This window comes from Coenobita brevimanus, chromosome 20 (assembly GCF_032717465.1).
Source record: "Coenobita brevimanus isolate Jiangsu-jjx chromosome 20, ASM3271746v2, whole genome shotgun sequence".
NCBI lineage: Eukaryota > Metazoa > Arthropoda > Malacostraca > Decapoda > Coenobitidae > Coenobita > Coenobita brevimanus.
In genome coordinates, this window is record NC_136973.1 from 16,429,037 (window position 1) to 16,435,194 (window position 6,158).

General features: G+C 41.9%; 1 pseudogene; it reads right to left on the reverse strand.

Moving 5' to 3' along the window:
• Nucleotides 1-5,384: 5,384 nt before the first annotated feature.
• LOC145392007 (5S ribosomal RNA) lies at nucleotides 5,385-5,505 on the reverse strand (annotated as a pseudogene).
• Between the last annotated feature and the right edge of the window lie 653 nt (nucleotides 5,506-6,158).

Genomic DNA, 6,158 nt, shown 5'->3' on the forward strand with positions numbered 1-6,158 from the left:
CTTGGTTACTCATGTATTTCTTGAGAGTGGGGAATAGACTGCGCAGCATGAAGGATTGACAGCATCTTGGGTGCTTTTATTGACTGACGATGAGTAATGTAGTATCTCTAAGACTTACAAGTTAGATTAAATTATAAATATATAAATATATCCTAAGCTGGAAAGTCAAACTGCGGCAATAGAATTACAGTAACCCTAACCACTAAGCCACATGGTTTCGATGGTAAACCAGGGTTGATTCACGAAGGTAAGGTTTGGATTGATAGTGAGAGATTTAACAAGGTAGTATCAATTCCTTTACATTACAGCTGTTGCTAATAAGGTACACACAATCAAAAAAGTATCGCGCAGGAGGGGTACGATGATATCTGAAATGATCAATACAGCTTGTGTAGGCCCTGGAAAATGAATTATTATCTGAATATGCCTTCAGTAACAATATCAACCATAAATTGTCATATGAAACCTATCTATGACATACTTATGTAAACATGTTTGACAACATGGGGGACAAGAATCAAACATTTCCAGAGTTCATCGTCCGTGGCGTCAAATTGTTTCGGGCCAAATATGCACCGGTACTTTTTTGATCGTGTGTACATCTGTTTCAAATGACACCAGTGTAAGTAGATTAAGGTAAACTCGATTAAGCTGACAGTACTGTATATTAAGAATGATAAGCTTCACATTAATTTTAGGTGGTTGGTTCCTGAGCTGGAGGGAAACTAGACCTAGTAATTCCCCTTCACAGAGACACATTAAAGTTTATCAAGATTAGGTTCGTCAGTAATAGCATTAATACAGGTAATGTATTTAGCTCATTACGGGCGAAAATACCTCCAGATTATGAGTTATTACATTAGGCAAACTTTAGCAAACACATGAGACAAATGGTAAAAAAAAAAAAAAAAAGTCTTACCACTCATGTCTGTGTAGAGTTGACAGACGCTGCGGTAGATGAAGGCATATTGGTCCTGGGGGGGGGGGGCATCATCATCATCATCATCATGGAATGAATTGGAATCAACTCCTACTACTGCTGATCAGTTCTAAAGACTCCTATGTAAACTATGTATGAAATCCCATTATATTTAACTAGAATACACTCACTATGCCTCCTTTAACACCCTACATTTACGAGATTACATTTACAAAAGTCCTATGCGTCTAGGGAAATTATCTTCAAAAATACCAAAGTCTGTGACGGAGGATAATCATAACTAAAGAAGCAATCTTCAATAATTCTCAGATACATTTGGCTAGCAGATGTCAACACTTTCCAGGCGATGCTGGATGTTAGGCTTTCTCTTGCTGCCCGAGAGAGAGAGAGAGAGAGAGAGAGACTTTAATACAGCAAGGAGTGGCAACAAAAGATTCGTCCGGATGTCACCCTGTCTTCCATCAGGCTACCCTTCCTGGGACTCACACTGTCCTCAGTCATATATTTACCCTTCCTCCCATCCCACCATCTCATCCTCGGTCTCCCGCCTCTCATTTCCTTCTCACCTCACTCATACTCACGCTCCTAGTCAGTCTTTCATTCTCCACTGTCTCCTCATGGCCAGACCATCTCAAGGCATGCACTTCTCTCCACGCTTTCCAATCCACATTATCACTTGTCTTCCTGTGTCTCCACGTAACTTCATATGTTCCCCTCAAATCACTCATTGTCACTCCCCTCACTCTTAATGCGTGTCCTTCCAGCAATATCTAAGTTTCCTCTCTTTAGGTTAACGTGACTCACCAGTGTCTGAACCATGTGAGGTCGGTGGCAGCGCAGGCGGAGCACACAGTTGAACACATCCACAAAATCCGTCTGCTCCAGCTGGGACAGCAGGTTGTACAGGGAGATGAAGGTCCCAGTCCGTCCTACCCCGGCGCTGAGGGAGTAACAGGAGGATAGTCTAAGCACCAGCAAACCAGTAACCTTCCCACAGACAACACACATGCTGGTCATAAACATATGGTACAGGAGAAATGTTCCACTCCATTCTATACTGGTGCCGAAAGAGTAACAGGAGGGTAAATAACAGCAGATTGCAGGGGCCCATAACGTTCCCAGTCCCCCCTTCCCCTGACGCTCAGAGACAAAGAAGTGTAAAATTTGCCATCATCCAATTATTCTAGTCCCAGTTTCTACTTCCTCACTGTGTGTTAAAATACGGTGCTGAAAGCGTGAGTACAAGATCACTACTAGTGTGGCACACCCGCTGTATCATCACTAATGGTACTGGGTGCGAAAAGCAAAAAATTATATGCCGCTTCTACCTTGCTAGTGTGGTTCATTTTAAAAAATATATTCTCTCTCCCATATCCTCTCGTATTCCTTTCCACCGATTAACCACTCCTTTGTTGATCATGGTATGTAATGCAATCAGTAAGGAATAAAAACAGTTATCAATCATATACTTCACTTTTGATACACGGGGCCCAAGCCTGCAGCTGACACTACACAACAGAGAAAAATTCTACATACCTCATGAAGATTTGTCACATGCTAAAGACAAGGCAGTCTGTCTGACTGGGACGTTCTCACCACTCGACCCCAAGGGATAAAGCAAAGTAAATATAAAGCTATACCATCTAATTTATGAGGTAACAATGGATTTAAACACCCATGGTTCAATACATCTGACTAGGCAGAGGTATTTGTCCTTTTGCAGCTTATTTCCTGCGGCTCAGAGGGCAAAATAAGTCAGTACTGCAGAACAACATCCTTTTCATAACACTGCTTCGTGATTAGCACCATATTCCAGTATTAATGTAATATTACAGCTCAGCATTCAAGGATGAGGTATGGCAATTTACGCCTGGTCAAAATGCAAACAGTATAGTCTACTTCAGCATTATTATCTGGCGTCATAACTACTCTCAGTCACATCCCTCTCAAGCTCATGGTGTAGGAATCGCCCTCGAGCCATGAGTTGTGTTGTACCTAGACATACTTTCACATACAGGGTAGTATTTTATAGTTCCATACGCAGTGTAATTGTCTGATTGTTGTGTGGTGGTGCTGTGAGATCCAGCTGAGATGTTCATATCCATTGTTTGACTCATTTTCTGTCAATTTCTATAATTATCCTGGTCCTGTCTCCGACCTTCTTTGTTGAACACCATCTCTCTTAGACTCCTCTAAATCTAACTTTTTTTCTTTTTCCTCACCGAAACCTGCATTCTTTTTACGCCTATGTTTGTTTTTTTACTTTTCTTCGCCAAAAGTGGTTATTGTGTTAACACATGCAACAATCTAATGTTTTTTTTTTTTTTTCTCATGTTCCGGAATTTGAATGATCTGAATTTCATACACTCGCTTCAGCCATGTTCAACTCCTTTAAGTATATCTATGCCGTTTACTGATGCATTCACTTGACTGAATTGAACTCCTTAAGACGGATGACGACGTATTTTGCATTTCATCTTCCCACGACCACACAACTGTATTCACCTCCAGGGGGACTTGTTGAGTTGGAAGGCTTCAACCAAACGTTCACTAAGCACCTCGTCACCAAAGATCTCCCTCTCCAGCTGTGCGGATTCGCCTTGACACAACAAAAAATAAATGAAAAATACATCATTGGACCGAAAGGATTTTTTTTTTTTTTTAAATATCTGAAAAAGTGTTCCTCAGACAATAGTTCCTTGTCTTCAGATATTTTAAACATGGTGTGTTCCTATATTGTAAGGAGAAGGTCTGCAGGCTGTAGGCTGCAGTAGTAGTAGTAGTAGTAGTAGTAATGATAATAATAATAATAATAATAATAATAACAATAATAACGGTAAATCGTCACATCGCAGCCTGCAGTGAACTATCATAGCATAGGTGGTGTTTGGTGTTGGTATGCGATTAATGGTAGTGAGAGGCCAGTAAGAAATACATCAATGCGGCTGGTATGTAATCCACCAGAGGGATCCACCAACCTGCAGTGCACTAGGATGGGTGCTGTTTGGTGCAGGTGCGAGTTCCTGATGGTTTTGAGGAAGCCCAACATCAGGTCGGGGGATTCAGGGCAACCCATATCAGGCCAGGCTACGTAGTGGAACTGCTTCACCTCACGACTCTTCGCTCCCTTCTGTTGATATTGCACTTGATAGTATGTACTCTCGTTAACTGGTGGTGTATGTTACCTGTTTCACCTAATTACGCTTATGTATGGAGGAATGGAGGACAGAGGTATTTGAGGTATATTAGCCCCTAATATTTATCCCTTAATATTTAAAGGTACATGTAGAGGTGAAGAGTGAGAGACTGACAGGGATAGTGTATGTGAGTAAGGTAAAGGGGTGGAGAGGGAGGGGGAGACGGAGGATGAGATGAAAGGATGGAGGGGAGAAGTATTTGAGAGTGAGAGATGTAAGTTTGGGGGGGGAGGGCAGCGAAATGGAAAAGGACAGGGCGACATGGAGGCGATTTGTTTGTGGCCACCCCTTACGGGATTAGATGCGCCTTTTGTATCCTGAATATCGATACATAATATACAGATGAATACTATTGTCGTATGCTTGTTTACACTTGTAAGAAAACGATACGATGCAGCCCCTTAGTTAACAAGAATACGGGCCATTATCACAACATTTATATCAGGTTATTTTGTTGGTAATTCACTACACATAAATCTGATCTCAGTAAAAAAAAGAAAAATACCCAGCACATATTGTACGTGCATCATCGATAGTAAGACAGAGGGAAAAAAAATTCTTTCCATCACAAATTTCTCTTTGAAGTTGATGATGGTAATGATGGGAGTGAGATACTTGAGTAGGCTGGGTGAAAAAAGTTATTAGAATCTTCCCCAGAATTATTTTGTTAAAGGGGGGTGTAAGTCGGGGGGGGGGGAGGGCAGGGAAATGGCAAGGGACAGGGCGACATGGAGGCGATTTGTTTGTGGTCACCCCATACGAGATGAAGGCGTCTGACAATAGGTAGATAGGCAGAAGTTCACTACTGGACAGACACGTTTTCCAACTTTTTTCTATCTATCCTTGGTCCTTTCATCCAGTTCTGTGCCATCACATATGCTGAACTATCTATCTATAGCCAGACGCCTTAATCCCGTAAGAGGTGTCCACATAAAAATCGCCGCCATGTCGCCCTGTCCTCTGTCATTTCGCTGCCCTCCCCCCAACTTACACCCTCCCCCTCTCATATACTCAAATTTCTATAGTAGTGCTCTGGAAAATAAGTTTATAATCTGATCATATCGGCTTCCAGAATGATGTAATAATATCTTAAGTTTTCTTCAAGTATCCAAAATATGTGTTCTTACATCATCATTCATTCATTGCCAGACGCCATGTATCCCAGACGGGGTGGCCAATGGCTTAGAGTTAATTGTTTTACAGGGAGGGGCACTAATCCTCCACCAACCCCACCTGACACGTAGGGATGCCAACAGCATCTGGTGTTCCCAGGCGGTCACCCATCCAAGTACTAACCAGACCCAACGTTGCTTAACTTCGGTGATCGGACGGGAAGCGGTGTACTCAACGTGGTATGGCCTGGTCAGATATTAACACTTATCTTCTTCACCCATCACTCAGCGCTGTTAACATTACATTATAAGGCGCCGATCCCTGAGACGGAACGCGATGCTTGCTCGACCAATAGAACTCCCTCAGTCTTACGGTATATAACAGTATGTATTTTCGTGTAGCTATCTCCAGGTTATGTCTACCCTCCAGCACAAGAATTTCGTCCAAATATTAAAAAAAAAAAAAAAAAATGGAGGTGCCAAGGATATCACTGAAAAATTACGTTACCGCCTTTCAATATTTTTCCCTAATACTTCGATCTAACAACCTCTTTTCGCCTACCCCTTGACGTGAATCGTAATCATTGCACGGGGGCATTGTTGAGTAAATCTTTCCCAGCATAGCCTTCAATAAATGCAAATCAACAAAGTGTGTGTGTGTGTGTGTGTGTGTGTGTGTGCGTGTGTGTGTGTAAAAACCAAAATGTGGATGACAGAATGATAGGGCTTTCAGATGAAACAGGTGGATGACAAAGATGACGGAGTTTTTCAGAATTACATGGTGACAGAAAAGAATGTATAGGAAAGAGGTGGCCACGGTTTTCGGAAATGGTCCTTTTTTTTTTTTTTTTTTTTTTTTTTTTAATGTGTCTGACTCTGGGCACTTCACAGTCTGTTTCCAAGGCCCAG